At 31.7% G+C, this 19,285-nt stretch overlaps 1 protein-coding gene across 1 annotated transcript in view; it reads left to right on the top strand.

Moving 5' to 3' along the window:
- The window catches only part of side-II (sidestep II), a 399,801-nt gene that overhangs the window by 199,232 nt on the left and 181,284 nt on the right, over positions 1 to 19,285 (top strand). The window lies entirely within an intron of this gene.

Here is a 19,285-nt window from a genome sequence, read left to right as displayed (position 1 = left end):
TAGCACTAGCGAACAATAAAGCTTATATTGATATCAAGTTCATAATAACAACATTTTTACACAGAAAAATTAATAGCAGTGTTGTTCTTATGAAATCTGTAAATCTCTTAAGTGAAACACTATGAAAAATCCGACATTTGCTACTGCAACATGTTTTCATCGCAGTTCATAAGGCAAAAATAAACCAGAATGACTAAAATACATTGTGTTTAGTAAATACAAACCACCTTCTAAATTTTAAATCATTTGAGAATAAATTCAGTTTAAAAAGCAAACATTTTTAGCAGTTTTCTCTATCAACACTAGGTCTTTACACCACAAACAAAATGTAACTACAAATTTAAGAATCTTCAACATTTGTGCATTACTGAATAACTGCAGAAACAAAAATTTAATTCTAAATTAAAAATACCAGGCTTCCAAAAATTGCAGAATTTAGCGAAAAGTTGTCCTATTGAGGATACCAGATGTGTTCAGAAATGTCAGACGGAGTGAACGTCAGAATCTTAGAACCAAATTTGATATATAATTGTTTATCAATATGCAAATAGCCTACATGTTTTGATTAAAATCATTTCAAATCCGAAAAAAAAATTTCATAGAAGTGAATTAAGGGCAAAAACGAGATAACACTTCAATGATTTTTGAAAGTTCCAAATATATTAAAAAATCCAAATATTTCTTTCAGTGGTCATTAATAAATAGCAATACACCCGCTTAGCATGTGCATTCGTCGCTATCTGAGTGACGACTAAACAAAAGAGAATAAGAATATATGTGTGGTTAGCTTGCACATCATGCATTAAACACATTCAAGACAACGGGCTACACGAACACAAATTCTGCTGGCTGGAGTTGTAGTCGTGTGTCAGCTACTGAATTATTTTAAAGACTACAGCTACAAAGTAAAAGGCTGATTTATAATTCAGTGGTGCCACTTCAATAAAAAATAACCGTACAAAATTCCAAAGTAATTAAGATTTAAACAATTATTTTGAGTAAACATTTATATATGGTTATAATTAATTATGTAACTGTTATTAATTTACAACAATATGGTTATCAAAAACTTCAAAAACTTAAGAGCGTAAACAAAACTAATACTTCACTCAGTTGTATGCTAGTTTCAGTGTTGCCGTTTTGGTTATTTATAACCAAAATTGGTTATTTTTTTCTGATGTGTACATGTGTATTAATTTTTTATTTTGGTTACTTTTTTCAAAACATTTTGTTATAGACGGATTTTTCAATATTTAATGGTGGTGTACTCTCAAAAAAAATGTTTCGACATCGGTTTGTGTTAATCCTTGCTGTAGGTGTATAATTTTACATGGGAGTTTTCATAAGCAAATTATATCTATCGTGATTGACAATCAGTGTTGCCAGGAGCTGGCGAAAAAAGAAGCTATATTGGCTTCAAAAAAAGGTCAGAAAAAGCTAAACCGCTTTTGAAAAAAAGCCAAAAAAAAGCTAAAATATTATAAATTAAGAATTTTGGTTTATATTTATTTTTAAATAAAAAATTAGAAAATATGTTCATAAAATTCATCTGCTTTACTTAAAGGAAGTACTAAAAAGTTAAATACTAGATTAACCATGTCAGAAAATGGACATTGTTGGTTCTATATTTGTCCATTTGTAGTTTAATATATTCTGCCCCTGAGCCTTAAGCTTCGTAATTTTATTAGCACTTTAATTTTTCACTATCAATATGACATAATATATTTTTTTTGGTTTTACTACTTTATTATCAACGGGAAATAAATTGATTTTGCGTAGAGTTTTCATATGGTAATCTTTGTCGCAATTGCTCAATTAGTTTAATTTGTCGTATTATTTTTGTCATAATCTTCACTAATTAAAACGTTCTTTATTTTATCTCTCATTCATCAAACTAGTATGAAAAATGAGTCAAAAACATTAAACAATTTTCAATTGGCGACGATAATGGATCAAATTCCTTGAATTTTAAATCAGAAAACAGCAAATGATTTATTTACTTTTTGTACTTTGTGCAATACTGGTTTTAAAAAAAGATGGTACGCCAAATTATAATCAGTGTATTAACTATTTAAAAGTTTGGCTTTTTAGAATTGCTGGTTTGACGAAATTAAAACAAAATGGGTTTTAACTCGAAGCATAGATCCACAAGACGTTTAACGGCTATTGATCGCCATCGAGTATCACAAGCCTTCAGGAGTTTGTGGGGCTCTTGTCCATTATATAATGATGAATATAATCACCCCTATCGGCAATAACATGTGAAATTTTGTTCCCATGAAATATCCATTTCCCTCGAAGGGAAAATTGCTATCGGGAATATCATGATGAACTTTACATTCACAATAGTTGATTTTGTTCGTAACAGCTGTTTATTGTTTACAAAATTACATCTAAAAATTTCACAAACATTTTTTTCACGTGAACAAAGTTGATGAACGAAAAAAGGAAAAGGGAAAATATTTCATGTGAAATGTTGATTCGCGATAGGGGTGAATGTGTAATAACAATTTTGTCTTGAAAGAGAATTTGCTAGACATTTAAGCTTTCAGCTATAAAATACTCTATTTCATTTTGAACCACTTGATATTGGCAATTGTTATTTGTTCTTATAATACTGCACAATTCTTGAGTATGTTGAAAAGCTAAATGAAAATCAGTAATGAATTAAAATGAAAATGGTTCACAAATATAAATTTAGCCTTTTTATTTACTCTTTAGTCTCGAAATTTTTAGCCTTTTTTAATTTCAAAAAAGGCTATTTTGAAATTAAGAAAAGGCTAGAAAAAAGCCACGAAGCTAAAACCAAAATTTCGAGGCTAAAGAGTAAATAAAAAGGCTAAACTGGCAACACTGTAGACAATTGAAGCCAAAACATTTGAGAAATAATACTTGTTTTAAAAGATACTTAGGATTTGTGTGATTTAGGGATGTAAATGAGTTCCCAATATCGAAACAGACATTTTGGTGCCGGAAATTTCCATTACATTTTGTACGAGTTGATGAACTCTCAGTACTATGTTGAAATTGTTTTTTTCAGTCAGCTCGCGTTTTCGAAATATTGCTGTTTTTATATTCATACCCTATTTTTTGGTGTTTTTCTTCTAAATTTTGGGTAATACAGCATAAAAAATTATTTTTTTTCCATTAAACTGGTCTACATAACCATATATTCTTTTGAGTATAATAATTCTGGTGGATGATTCTTTTAGCTTTATTGAGGATAAATAAAATGTTGTATTCCGAAAATTCTAAACAAGAATGTTTATTTTTAATATTTAGCTAGGTTCAAATTTTGCTATTGGTTTAGATTTTATTAAAAATACTCTAATAAAAACTACCAATGTCGTATACATATCGTGTATTTACATACATGATATTTCAATCCAAATATTAGAAAATCCATTAATAATTTATTTTATAAAAATTATAAAATTGTTTTCTTGCTGTAGTAATGCAAATAAGATAATTAATATGAAAAATGTTCAGCAAAACCACAGCAAAAGTGTAATATTTGAAAATCTAAGAATCTATCAGGTATCTTTGAATAGATATGTCAGGTATTTCATGTAGATATTAGACAAAACGAATTACATTTTAAAAAAATAAAAAATTTACATTCAGTAAAAATAATTGTGTAACTGGAATTTTTTTTTAAATATTTAAAAAAAAAATAATTAAAAATTATTTCTGTTGATTTTTCAGAATATTTTGCTTTAGGAATTTATTTTCATAATATTCTAAATTTTGAAATCTTGACATAAAATTTAACCTGTGTAAAATGTATTAAAAAAAATAAATTTCATACTTCTGTTCATATTTTTTTTTTTAAATAGAAAGTTAAAAACATGACGTTTGCAACAAATTTTTTTTGGTTACTTTTTTAACATTTTGGTTATTTTTTTAATCAAACTTGGTTACAAATATTTTGAGGTTGTGGCAACACTGGCTGGTTTCCAAAAAGGCAGACTGATGACGCGTTGTTTGGACAGATGACGTCACGAAATTGGTGAGCGGAAAGGATTCCAACATTTAAGGTGAGAGAACAAATGTCTCTGAAAATATGAAATAGAAGAATTGAATGAGAAACCAAAATTAAAAAATGATCAAGGAATCAGTCTATATATGGATCTTATCGGAAATGAGAAATCGGACAAGTTATCACTCAGGATACTGTCAATCTGGAAAATACCAAACCCTTCAAATATTGTAGTTTAATGATGAACTTAAGATTTGGAAAATTATTGAGCATATCGGAAACTGTCAGAACTCTACAGTCGACAGAATGACCAACATCCTATGGTAAACTCCAACCCTAAAGAGAATAAATGAGATTCTGATAAAGTTATTGTATTAACTGGACATATACAGTTGAAGGATCAGATAGTTCGTATTGGTCTATAACACCATGGCAAAACTTGAATAGGAAACAGGAATTGAAATTGCAAATCGGTAAGATACTATATTGACGGAACTTGATTCTCAAGCTATCAGACTTTGGTTTTCGGAACTATGGCAATGAAACCTCTTCCTTAAAAACTCACAAGCGACATTGGCACATGTAGGACCATATAACTACTCTAGAGTAAAGAGTTTCGTGAACTTCGAGCAACATATGGTTTACATCATAGACATTACATGCCGAGCAGTTAATTTTGCATTCAGGACCTGTCAACTGGCCGCCTAAAATATTTTCTGTAAATTTAAAAATCCTCGTCGATAATCCAGCTACGAATCAAACTTGGATGCCAATAATACTCGCGGAATTTGGGAGATACATGTATTGAGTTACCAAAAATTCGATCTTCCGAATACACTACCTATAGAGTAGACGTAGTCAACGTTTGAATGAAATTATTTTGAAAATTTAAATGTCAGAGATTGGTCTTTTGGATCATAATAAAGATTCCAAACCCCAGTTCTGTTATATGTAGGTATTTTATTTAAAATTAAAAATACAAGAAACGGGAGATTTTTAGTTTCGTATTAAAAAATGTATATCCTTAAATTTAAATAAAACAAATTGTATGTGAGATATGATATTTTGCATTCGTTTGAAAGGACTATCGATGTCATTATGTATGAAATATAATATCATACAATTATTTATTTTATTTATTTTTTATTTTATTCAGTAATAAAAAGCCAATTTGGCCAAAATAATATTACATAGTAATACAATAAACCTAAACATAAAAACAAGGTTTAAATATTCAATAAATTTCATGTTACAATACTTTCAAATGGGCTCCCCAGCCGTGATAAAAAAAAAGTATAGATAAGTATGTCAAGATTTAATAGAAAAAAAGAGATAAATTAAATACGGTCCAGTTGGGGATAACGAAAACAAGAAAAATATTTATTGCGGATATCACAAAGGGTCTGAAAAATATTGTAAAAGTTTTACTTTGAAAACATTATTAGAGTGCGTGAAAACACGCAACTCTAATGGCAGTCTATTCCAATAACCTGTGATCCTAACAACGAAAGATCTACTGAAAAAAGATTTAAATATCGTAGGGGGAACAAAGTGAGGATTCCTGTTGCGAGGAGAAAAAATAAATGCATCGCATATAACAGAAGGTCTACCAGTTTTCATAATTTTATAAAACTTTAGCAAATTACGAAACTTTACAAATTCATTAAAAGAACAACTAAGAAAGCATTTCACAGACTCGGAAATATGTTCTCTACATCGAATGTTAAAAGCAAATCTTACTATCGAATTAACCAAGCGCTTCAATCTAGTAAGATACAACTTCAAAATAGTAAAGAATCTGTGGCATCAGAATTATGTCAACTGTCAAATTTTCATGTCCCTAAATCATGCTGAATTTGACGGATGCCATGAGTTATGCTGAGAACTGCGATTTAAGAAAACCCAACAAGAAAAAGTATAATGGCTGAAATCGCACGAGCTTGGTAGACATTTCATATTACCTCCACGTGAGATGACCATGCCCTGATATCGCTCTTGCAGAATGTCTAATGTGACATGAGCTATGTGGCACTTACCGCCGTTCTGTTGAAACGATATGTCGTTGGTGTTCTCATCATCCAGTACAGATGAAAAGAAGTCGGTAATCATCGACGTATAGTGCTCGCCGTTGACGGTAATGACCTGGTTAACGTCGTTCTAAATGAAATATCGAGTGTTGCCGCTCCAGACCAAAATCAACAAATAACAGTAACTCATTCGGAATGCATTGTCCTGTGGATTTGTATCGTCCTAAATTCGAACATTTTGTTTGTTGATGTACCCATTCATTCAGAAATGGGCCTCAACGCTGAAGACTTTTTTTATGAAGACTAGAGTCAGTTATCAACTGGTTGGTTCATTATTTACTGAACCAGTAGACTCAAATTTATCCACCACATTGCGAATAGTCCTCTCGTTAGGATGATTATGGCGACCGTAAAATTGGCGAAGCGTTTGGAACGTTTTTCCAGCTGAAAACCAAGCTTCAACTATATGACCGCTATCAACTGTCAAATTTCGAAAGTCCATATTGAAACCCTTTAATTTTTAAATTGAATTAGAATTTCTGCTTTCAAAACTAAATGTTACAAATTTAATTGCTATTATTTTTAAATATCTTTTGTTGATATATAATTTTTTAACTTCTAATAATTACATCCAATTAAATAATTTCAGTTTAAAAACTTTAAAACATTCGTTTGTTTTACTTATGATAACAATACTTTTGCCGCACACACTAATACTCATTCACTCCAAAAACAGTTAAACTTGCACTAGTCTAGGGCTGCACTTTGTAGGCCTTCTAGAAGACCTAGTTATACATTTTAAAAGATTCTATAAATTAATATTTTACTTACAAAAGTGACTTACTAACCTTCTTTAAAGACCATCCCTTAAAGGTTTTATGCTGAATTCATTAAAAATATTTTCATATTAGACTTAAAAGGCTTGCTTCAGCAGACCTTCAGTTAGGCTATCCTTTTCAGTCCTTTTAATAGCGTATCTATCTAGAAATTCTATGAGGCATTACTTTGAAGAGTTTATAATCTTTCCTTCTTAATAAGTTTAGATGTCCTTGCATCTGGAAAACAAGGCCTTTAGGAAGGCATCCTTTAACCATTGTTTAAGATCCCTTACACTTTGTGACATTCTATGTATGTGTCTGTATGAATGAACTCAATTTTTCGCTCTTCTCTTTTTTATTATCTTTTACAGTTTATTATAAATTAACTTTACTGGTTTTTTGCCGAGAAATGGTACAAAAAAATATATATCTAACTTTACGCTTTTCAAACAGCAAACAACTTTTATTTTAGACTATATACTAGGAACTAAAGCAAAATATAGGGGAAGGGAAAAAACAAAAGGATAAAAAATGCTAAAAACTTTTTGAAAGTAATTAAGCACAATTAGAGCAAATGAAACTGGCTTTTTTTAACCATTCTATCTTCCTTTGAGTTTTTGACCGACTGAACATTGACACATTCAACATGCAGACACATACATAGATGTTTGGTAACTGCAAAAAATATAGACAAAAAAAAAACTTTAGCATCATCAACCCGACCAACCAAACCAGGCAACCACTAACTGTTTAGACTTTATATACACATATACGTACTTATATATTTCAATACTTTTGGTAACAAAAATTATACTCACAACCGCTTTATTCAGTCTCTTTTTCTATTGTCCTTATAAGTTTTAGTCATACTTATTATACTAAAGTTTTTAAGCATGAGTGTTTGTGCTTATGGGTATTATTTAGTGCCTTGGTAGATCCTTTATGTACATAGAAAACTTCAAAGCATGTAAGTACTTGAAAATTCTTAAGTTTTATCTGCATTTTCTATGACTTATATACACGGATATGTCTCAATTACTTGCTACTTGAGGAAACAATTAAACTATTTTTTGCATTTTTTTTTGAGACTTCAAAGATAAGACTATACTAGGGAGGAAACACACATTTTCGTTAAGGTATTCTTTATGTTCATAACAAAATTTTGAAGTTGCTAAAAAAATTTCTTCTTTTGAGTCAAAAAAATGTCCTTATGCAAAGGATATCTCAAAAAAGTCATCTTCTGTTTTCTAAAGATGTTCCTCAATAATAAGAAATTGTAAGGGATCTCAAGATAATGAGCATTTAGTTAAAATTTGCTAATATTTCGAATAATCCAAAAACTTCAGATATAATCTTAGTCATATCCTTGTACTTAGTTATCCGATTTTTATAAACTTAGTCTTATATAATTCATAGGTATTTTAGTTTGCGGAGTATATCACCATAAACCCTTTTCGGAAGAATAAATTATAATAAATTTAAACAATATCCTTTAAGCAAGGATTAAAATACATATCCCTTAGTTTTGTACATTATTATTTTAAAGATAAATAAAAATGTAGTTGGAAATCATCGGTAAGCGTGGAATCAGTACGCATTCGCCTTTGAATCTGCCTCAGATGATTGTTGGCTCAACTAAATTTGGTGAACAATTTTTGTTGATCAATCTTGTTCCGTTACATAATTTTGACGCGTTTAAGTTGCGGAGAAGCATTATCAGTGATTCAACCTTCAGTGTAATACATATGGTGGCATTCCAGCTGGTTCCAATGAATTCAAAAATCGTTTTTGTCAATCGTTTTGTATTTCATTGTTTCGCCAGGCAATTTCAATTGAATTTGCTCATTAAACTTGGAAATACCTTGTCGACAATGGGTTGAATATTCATTTGCATTTGGCAGAAGTTTGGCCTGAACGAAATCTTATTTGTGGCAGGCGGGATCAATTTGAATTTTTCCACTTTTGATGTCCAACAATTTTTTTTGAGAATGTTTCGGCAGAATAGTCTTGCAGAAAATTCACATGCATGTTCGTCGATAGCGTTCGGCTTCTGTAGCTTCATTTCCATTGAAATATATTTGAAGGAACTTCGCATCGTCATTGGGAAGCGGTAGCAATGATCCAATTCTGTGGTACATTTGGCTTTGAAATTTAAATGTGGGCATAAAGCCGTCGCTGTTTACGATATTAGTTGCCCCGAAGGACGTCGTGAGTTGAAAACGTGAGTTGTATTTTCGGATATTTTGAAAGTAGTGCTTGGAAATGGGAGTGGCGCCGGAAATGTAATTTAGAAGCGGCTCAGGCGGCTCCATAATTGGTGGTAAAATAACTTTGGATTTCTTAGGAACTTCAGAACGCTGCAATGTAATCAAAGTTTGTTCATTGCGGCAATCAGTGAATCCTTGTTATTTCCATCCTTATTGTAATGAAAGCCGTAAACTTTAAATCGTTTCATTCTCTTGATCGGGCCATTCTGGAGCGATTGGTTTCTAGTCTTTCGATAAGCTGTTGGGGTGTCTTTGCAGATCTCGATAAAGGTGCACTGCCATGCGTTTGTTGAAGCCATGATTCGCGTTCTCTTTCCTTTTCCGCATCTCTAGATGTAGATGCCCTTTCCCGAATTTCATGATTCGTAGGTGTTTCTGATCAAAACAAAACTGCAATTAATGCAAAACAAATCAAAAGCAGTCAGTGACAAAATGAAAACAAATTATTATTTTTTATTTTTTTATATAAGTATTTTATAGTATTTTCTGTCACTTTGTTTGAAAAGGTAGTCCATCTTCGTTTAAAATCTACCACATATTTGGACACCTTTTTTGTGCTCTCTTCTCTTCTAACAAGAGCCCAATATATCTTCACAGACCTTAGCTACAGGCAGTTTGGAGGATTAGCCTCTCTTGGTACAAATACCACATTATTGTTCTTGTACAACTCATGACCTTATTTACCATAGTGACAACTCAGGCCAAAAATAAGTGGACACATTAAAATTGTCTGCTTTTGGGTTCTAACTTTTCTACAACATAATAATATTGTCTCGGAAGTTGCGAAATATTTTCTAGATCATTCGTTTCATCATCCATTATGCAGCAAATTTGACTTCAATTTCCGTGCTCTGTCTTTGGCATCTAAATTTTTAGCACAGTTATTTTTATGAATTTTTTGAGCCTTGTATGTTTTTAAACCTGAAGCTAACCTTACTGCTTTCCTACCGGATGTGTTGGGAGCTCTTTGGAAAATGCTTTCTATTTATTGGCTTTAGAAACAATATGTGGACCATTCCTTCTACTTGAATCAGGTCACTAATTAATCAGACCAATGATAGAACCAATAACGAATCAAACCAATATATGTTCCAAAGTGAAGCGTAACCCAGAGAGAACGTTCTGCATCGATTGAAACAAATAGTAGTCGGTCGGGGTACGATCAGTACTATAGAGCGCGTGAGGCAAAACTTCCCAACCACCTCATTCTAAATACTTTTTAAAAGGCATTACAACATGTGGTCTAGTATTGTCATATGGTATATTACGGCTTCATATCTCGCCGCCATCTTGGCATTTTTTGGCCAATGCTTGCGAATTATTTGCATTAGGTACAGGTTCCCTATGATGGTCTGGTTAGATTTTAGCAGCTCATAATATATAAGGAGTGAGATCGAAAAATTCTTAACATACATATATGTTTATAAAAAAGAAACCACTAAACTTACAGCTTTAATTTTTTTTTTATTTGATTGAAATTATTATTACAATTTACAAAAAAAATTATTTTTATAGTTTTAATCACTAGTGATGAAATTTTGAACCTTTTTCGGAAACCCTTCCATTAACGTTTTTATAGTGCTTTCTGTCACTTTGCTCGAACATGTAGTCCATCTCCGTTTAAAATCTACCACACTTTTGGACACCTTTTTTGTACTCTTCAATTCTCTTTTAACAAGAGCCCAATATCTCTCCACTGGCCTTAGCTCCGGGCAGTTTGGAGGATTTGCCTCTCTTGGTACAAATACCACATTATTGTTCTTGTACCACTCAAGGGCTTGTTTGCCATAGTGACAGGATGCCAAGTCAGGCCAAAAATAAGTGGACACATTATGAAGTCTTATGAATGGAAGCAGCCTTTTTTGTAAACATTCCTTGATGTAAATTTCGGTATTTATAGAGCCCGTTGTAACAAATGAGTGGCTTCTTTTGCCGCAACTGCATATTGCTTGCCATACCAAGAACTTTCTGGGAAATTTTGTCTGCTTTTGGGTCCTAAACTTTTCTTCAACATTCCCTCGAGCATCAGCAACATAAAATTTTTGACCTGGAAGTTGCGAAAAATCTGCCAGAACATACGTTTCGTCATCCATTATGCAGCAAGAATATTTTTTTATAAAACTTGACTTCAATTTCCGTGCTCTGTTTTTGGCCTCTAAATTGTTAGTAGCGTTCCTGTCAGGAACTTTTTGAGCCTTGTATGTTTTTAAACCTGCATTAGCTTTAACTTTTCGTACCAAATAGTCCGAGCACTGAGCTAACCGGGCTGCTTTCCTACCGGATGTGTTGGGAGCTCTTTTGAAAATGCGTTCTATTTTTTTGGCTTTAGAAACATCATGTGGACCATTCCTTCTACCTGAACCAGGTTTTCTATCAACTGACAAGTTCTCCCGGTACTGTTTAATAACATTGGAAACAGTTTGACGGCAGACCTTTGTATGCTTGGCCAACTTTTTGTAAGACCAAGTTGGGTTTTGTTGAAAATATTTAATAATTTCAGTACGCACTTTTTTCTGGTCACTCATTTTAATCAGATTAACAAAAAAATTAATATAATTGACATTACACATAATAACCGACATGTTTTTCAAAGGTAACTTGATCAAAAAAAAATTCAAATAATACTTGGGTTAAAAAATGTAATGAAAAACGTGTGTTAAGAATTTTTCGATCTCACTCCTTAGGACCCTTTTGCTCCCAGCTCGTACGATCTATTACTCTTTGGGTTATCGTAATGGATGAATTTTTCATCGTAATAACGTTGCAAACTCTTGTTGAGTTTTACAACAATCTTCACATTGTAATGCCTCCAATTCTTGTTCTTCAGACTTTTTTGCCTGTCCTGATCTATCTTTGTCTTCCTTGTCAATATCACCACATCTCTCGCAAGTTGTAACCGATGGAACACATTCACCATAAGCTTTGGTAAGCAATAGGTGTGCTTTAGTGGCACTTTTTTTTCAAATTAAAAAGTAAAGCAAAACTTCCTGCATATAACGCTTTGTTGGTAAAAAAATTCGATATTCTTTAAGCAAAAAAACAACTTTGTGTTTACAATATAATGTTCAATAACTATGTAAGAATAAATGACAGATATGTACTCCTCAAAATAACATAAAGGTATTAAAAACAAAACCCGAGTTCAAAGGATACGCCATCTATTGTAAATCTCGCATTTTTAAGTCAATCGAGACGTTTTGAAAATCAGATAGAAAATGGCCGTGTTTCGTTTAAGTTTCAAAAAACGTATTTTTTTCAAAAAAGTTTTATTTTCTTCATTGTGAGGCTGTAAAATATTTATACAATACTGCGTTTGTGCTGATGTCAGTAACGCCCAAAAATATTAGTCTAACAACAACCTTAAACCAATGATCGACTCAGAATCATTTTATGAATAGATTATACGATGTCCGTTCATCTGGCTCGATAGCTGTCCATGTAAAACTTGTGCGAAAAGTACAGGTCACAATTTTGAAGACATTTCGATCAAGTTTTGTACATACATTTGTTTCAGACCACGAACGAAGCCTATTGAAACTGGCTGATATCGGTCCTTAATTGCATATAATCCCCATGCAAATATCCTCCCTAACCAATCAAACCAGTTTTTACAAATCATTTCTGTCAAACAGAAGAAACAATTCGTTTGATGTTACATTTATATCAATAAAAGGAAGTGATCGAGAAAAACTACAAATTTCCGTATTCTATGAACTCCAACAATATATAATTGCTACATATTTTTTTGTTCACTTTTGTATTAATGTGTAATTTTTGTTATCAAGCATTTCTTTTATATGTTGGATATAAAATTATATTCCCTTAATAATTACCAATTTCAAATTACCCCTAAAGAAACGCACAGTTTTACCACAAACTCATTTCTATCAAAACCAATTACACTTCAAATTTAATTTAAAACTCATTATTTATTTGTATTTTATTTAGTTTAATTCATTAACACTGCAGTTAGACAGATACACAGACTAATCAGTATTAAATTTTCTAATTAAATTTAAGCACCTTAATTTTATTTTTTAATGCGACTATTAAATTGCCACATAATCCACGATTATTTGTTATTTTACTTTCAAATACAAATACGAAATAATAACACAGCAGCAACTAAAATACAACAAATGTTACCACAGAATTTGTATTAAATTTTATCAAACAATCATTAAATACCATCACAAAATCCATAAAAATAATGGCAATATAAGAGTTTAATATAAATATATGGGCAAAAACATAATTTCGTTGAAATTTTATTAAATTTTGTTCATGATTTTTATTTCGTAGCACTTTTTTGTAAGAACAAAAAGAAGTACTTAAGGTTTAAAATCATTTGGCATGAATTATTTTGTCAAGATCATAAACACTTGGGGAATTAAGAACATTGAAGGTGAGTTTAAAAGATTTTAAATAAAAAGTGTTTTTGCCCATATGTTTATTATTAGTTTGTTTGTGTTACACTAAAATAAATAACAAAATCATATACAAACACACCCAACCTACCCATCGGCCCCATACCTTTAAAATCTTCAACAATATCGCTATAATTTCTTACACGATTATGACCAAATAACACGTAAACTCATCGAATGAAAATCGTTGGAAAAATTAATGTCAAAATATATAAATAAATACAGGAAAAAGAGAACACCACACTCTTAAATTTATGTGTGAGTTTAAGTATTAAATCGTTTATTTTCCCAATGAACATTGATTATATTGTGGTAGTCTTATGTTATATAAAATATATTTTATGTCCGCGTTTGTTTAGGTGCTGGAGTATAAGTGTTTTGAAGGTAGGAGTGAAAATCAATAGGAAGTTGTAGTGTTATACTTCTTGTATCCTGAATAGCGAAATATATAAAACGAATGACTTAAATATGTTGCAATACTAATTTATCAATAAATTTTCTCTTAATGCTGAAATCTAGCTAAATTGTTTGAGGAGATAGAAATAACGTTAAATAAAAGTGTAGGATATTAATTTTATTGTTTAAAGAAAGGAATGATGCTTTGTGTGGATACTATTTGCTGGATCCGCAACCAGATATATTGAAATATTGATTAAATAAACAAGCTAGAGTTATATATTCGACAGAGCTGAATTAAATCAAAAAGCTTTGTCACGAAAAAGGACATAAGTAAAATAATAATAGTCGTGAAATATTTATATCAAAACCCCGTTCACAGTCTATAAAAAGTTATAAGTCCCAAAGAAAGACTTATAAGTCGTCAAGGGAATTCTTCTTAATAAAAGTATTAGCCATTGTTAGCTAGATCTTTTCCCATTTTTCTGACAACGCACAGTGGTATGAGAAAACAAGTAAGAAAGTATGGTCGGTCAAGCCCTACACCAAGTAAATGAGTAAAAATATTTTTGTTTTAAAATATCAATAATTTATAGTTTTGAGTGATTTTCGGAAGTGGGCCTTATATGGGAGCTATGACCAATTATGGATCGATCACCATAAAATTAGGTCGTGTGATTTATGTCTATATTAAAGTTAACTATGTTGAATTTTGTGTGTATACCAACATTTTTAAGCGATTTATGCAGGTTAAAGTGATTTTCGGAAGCGGGTCTATATGGGACCTATGACTAATTATGGACCGATCGTAACAAAATTTGGTGACATGAATTTTGTATATATAAAACTTATTTGGAGCGAAATTTGTGTAGATACACAGATAAATTAAACATTTATGACCGATAAAGTCCAATTTCGAGGGGACATTTGTATGGGGGCTAGGTGAAATAATGGACCGATTTCAGCCAGTTTCAATAGGCTTGGTCCTTGGGCCGAAAAAGTAATATGTACCAAATTTGATCGAAATAGCATCAAAATTGCGACCTGTACTCTGCGCACAAGGTTTACATGGACAGCCAGCCAGCCAATCAGACGGACGGACGGACATCGTTTAATCGACTCAGAAAGTGATTCTAAGTCGATCGGTATACTTTAAGGTGGGTGTTAGACTAATATTTTTGGGCGTTACAAACATCTGCACAAACGCATAATACCCTCCCCACTATGGTGGTGTAGGGTATAAAAAAAGATGGAAATAAATCTGTAACTTATAAATGCTTAGTCCAATTTGAATGAAATTTTACATGCGCAAAGAGGAAGTGTTGTCGAGTTTAAGTTTTGAACTTGGACCTCATAACCCCACCAAGAGCGGGACCAGGGGTCGCTAAAGTAGGACACCTCGGAGATGTTCAATTTTGAAAATGATCCTATTTCTGATTTCAAAAAACTTACATATATAGAATAAACTACATAAAACCTCGTCGTACCTATCAATTATCTTTTATAGCTTAGGAGATATTCGCATTTGAAAATTAAATTTTAAACATTTTTACCCACCCTACCCCAGTTTTTTGATGACCGCGGTTCCAAATATTTTCCGATTTTCTTTTATAGGATTAACAACAGATGTATATATCAAATAAAGAAAGAATTGGTTAAAAATAATGACTGAGTCCAAAGTTACATGCATTTGAATTAAAAAAAATAAAAAAGCGATTTTTCGCTATTTTTTGGGGAAAAAAGTACTTTTATTCTTTTTAAGTTATCTAAAAAATGTCTAAGAGGATGTATAATGAATTTGTACTTTTTGAAAAGCTAACTTTACATCAAATATGTTAAATGAAAAAAATATAATAATTTTCGATACCGAGGGGACCAGGTCCATTCAAAAAATGCCTATTTATTATGTAAAATTCTACTTTAGAGCAAAAATTCTGAAATCGCAGAAAATTTACGTACGATTTCTTACGCTTCGGGTTATTGTAATATACTCATTTTTAAAGCAATTAATGATTCTGTGCAAAAATTATTTTCCGTTATAATGATAAATCCTGCTGCTCGGTTTTGCAAAGGTTTTTAAATTGCTGTAGCAGCTGCCAATGATTTTGCAGGCTCTTGTTGAGTTTGACAACAATCTTCATGGAGTAATACCTTCAATTCTTGGTCTTCAAACATTTTTGGCTGGTTGGGCGATCTTCGTCTACCGTGTCAAAGTCACCACTTCTGAACAGCAGAAACCATACTCCTGCACATTGAAACCGATGGAACACATTCACCATAAGCTTCAGTGAACAAATTCAGCGTCACTTTTTTCAAATTAAAGAAGTAAAGCAAAACTTCCCGCATATGACGGTTTGTTGGCACAAAATACGACCTTTTTGAAACAAAAAAAAAAACGTAGTGTAAGCTTTTGATAAATCCTCAAATCTTATTTAAATCAATACAAAAATTCAGAAATTTATATAAAGGCTGAAATCCTTAAAAACCTTGTCGTGTCCCGAATGATAAGGGACAAATAATGTGAATATATTTGACACTCTTCATCCAGTGAAAAAAGTATTATTCTATACCAAATATTCTATATGTGCATAAAGTCTCTTCCAATTGGGACTTCCAAATTTTGACAATTGATGGCGGCAATGTTTTTGAAACAACATGTTTTGTTAAATCACCATGGATGGATATAGCGTTCACAACTACGTGAAAATTATCGAATTAAATCAAGAAATAATCTTTAGCGATGAGGCTCATTTCTGGATGAATGAGTATCGTTACCTCAACATACGAATGTCGTAAGTGAAATTTTTCGATTTTGAGATTATTACATATTCATAATATACTTTGCAAGCTCTTTCTAATGGTATCATCAGTTTTATCCCAAATCTTATAACTACCGAGATATTCAGCATGCATTTCATCGTATGTCACAAAATTTTATGGACCTGAGCATGTATTTTTTCGTATGTGCACCAAAAATAGACATTTTTTGTATGCAAATTAAGAATTTTTATATTGAAAGTATGTACAATTGTTGTACGTCATACAATTTTATTATTTTTTTTAATGAAAAAGTGAAGAAAATAACTGATAAATAAAATAATAACTATTTAGTTAGATAAAATTATTTTAAAGTAATAATTTATAGTTGGCACTCAAAGAAAATAATAAATACAGACCACGGCAAGTGATGCTGGTTTACATTTCAACGTAGCAAAGACTATGTCCCCAAAAGTTCCAATTAGACACCGTAGATATTGAAGATGTCCAAACATGTATATATCTGTGTAGTGTCATGTCAGCATCAGGCGGCTCTTTAGAAGATATCGGGAGCACTGCAAAAAGTATGGACAAAACTCCACCTCTTTTCACCTAACGTGCGTTCCGTCCTGTGGTATGGAGCACTGCAAAAAGTATGGACAAAACTCCACCTCTTTTCATCTAACGTGCGTTCCGTCCTGTGGTATGGCTGTGAATCCTGGAACACCATAGCTAGAGACTTGCAATCCATGCAGGTATTCATGAATCGCTCGATACGAAAACTGTTCCAGATATTTTTGCAAATATGCAGAAATGAACGTACGTAGCCAAAATTGAATGCAATGGAGGATAGATCACAATGGAAAAACTTTGTTGTGGCCCTTTGATCCAATTTAGAACCACAGGAATCAACATATACAATATATATTGAATCGATGAACTTTTCCTATTATAAAGGAACGGGTTCCTTTTTCATGCTTTTGTAAGGGAATGGGTTAATTTTTCATGCTATTCTAAAGCAATTGGTTCCGTTTTCATGTTATTCTATAAATAACGATTTATTTTTCATGATATTCTATATGCACCGGTTCATTTTTATTATATTCTAAATGAACTAGTTAATTTTTCATTCTATTTTAAAGAAACTGTTTGTGTTTTCACTCTATTCTAATGGAGCCGGTTCCACTTTCATGCTATTCATTTTCCATAATATTCTTGATATGTCATTTGTTATCATTATGTTTTAAGATTTTTTTTTTAGATTTTATCACGAAATTTCCATTTTACTCCATTTAAAATTATATATGTCCAGTGGGTTTTTTGTCGTATGTTCAAAGAAAACAATTTCTTGTGAACCAATTTAATAACGCCTTTGAAATTATAATTACAATAAATTGAACTTAAGGTTATGAAAATCAAATATTCAGATTATGTTCAATCTAAAACTGGAGAGAATCCATAGGGCCATTTTGAATAAATAATGTTAAACATTCAAAACCGTCTATTGAAAAGTTAAGTTTTGCTACATACTACATCCGTATTTTAAGGTAACGGTATGTCAACAAACAAAATTGTCGAATTTGCGCCACATTTGACATTCTGCATAGGCGATTTGAGAGCATGGTTTACTCATGTGTAAGTGTAGTGAACTGTATATCGAGATCGTGCGATGTGAAGCTATTCGGGTTTTTCTTGTTGGGGTCTTTTAAGTCACATGTCTATGCAAATAAGCCACAAACCACAGAACATATATAATTATGTTTGAACAATAATCTTTTTGAAATTAAGTTTTAGGTCCTACTATAAGTAACCTTGAAATCCTCTTCACAATTTACAGTCAAAGATGATTTAAAGAATCTGCCATATCAAGACTTTTCAAATATCCAGTACTCCCAGTGATTGATTCAACCTTGCAGAATCTGTGAATATTTGAGTATGTTATTGGCTAACATCGGAAAAACCCAGTGATTTCGAGTGAACATTTTCGAGACATCAAATTAAACATCATATTTGTACCAATGGTGCAACAGATATTCTGACACCATTTTAAGTTCATTGTCATGTTCAAATTAGAGTCTGTTTGTAAAGTCAATTGTTATTTATTCGCCTATTGTCATTAATATGATGACAGATAAAGCCGTTTCTTATTTTATGTTTGTACTAAGCGGTGGTATTAATAAAATAATCGCTCTCTATACAGATTTTTTCATTATAACATCTTCTTTTCTTAGTATCTAAAACTGACTATTAGTGGCACATTGGTTGTTGTAATAGACGTATTGGAATTCATCATGAATTCAGAGAACCGATACTCATGTCTATCAATTGGCATTATAACAACTAACTCTAACATTCGCGACTAACTCTAACAATTCCGTGATCTAAAAGTCTTCGAAACATGTTAAGGTTAAACTACATCCCAGATCGAAACCATGTAGCTCCGCTTAAGCCTTCAACTTCGTTGTATTCCAATACTGTGGAAACGCCTTTTTACTTGTTCGGGAGCTACATTGAGTAGTAGTTTGCTCAGAAGGAAAATAAACTTATCGCAAAATTGCTCTATTGTATTTGGAAAAATGTACTTGGGAGTAGACAGTAATACTTATAAATTCTT

This window comes from Calliphora vicina, chromosome 2, assembly GCF_958450345.1.
Source record: "Calliphora vicina chromosome 2, idCalVici1.1, whole genome shotgun sequence".
Classification (NCBI taxonomy): domain Eukaryota; kingdom Metazoa; phylum Arthropoda; class Insecta; order Diptera; family Calliphoridae; genus Calliphora; species Calliphora vicina.
The sequence above is the reverse complement of the archived record's forward strand: the minus strand, read 5'-3'. Positions and strand labels throughout refer to the sequence as shown.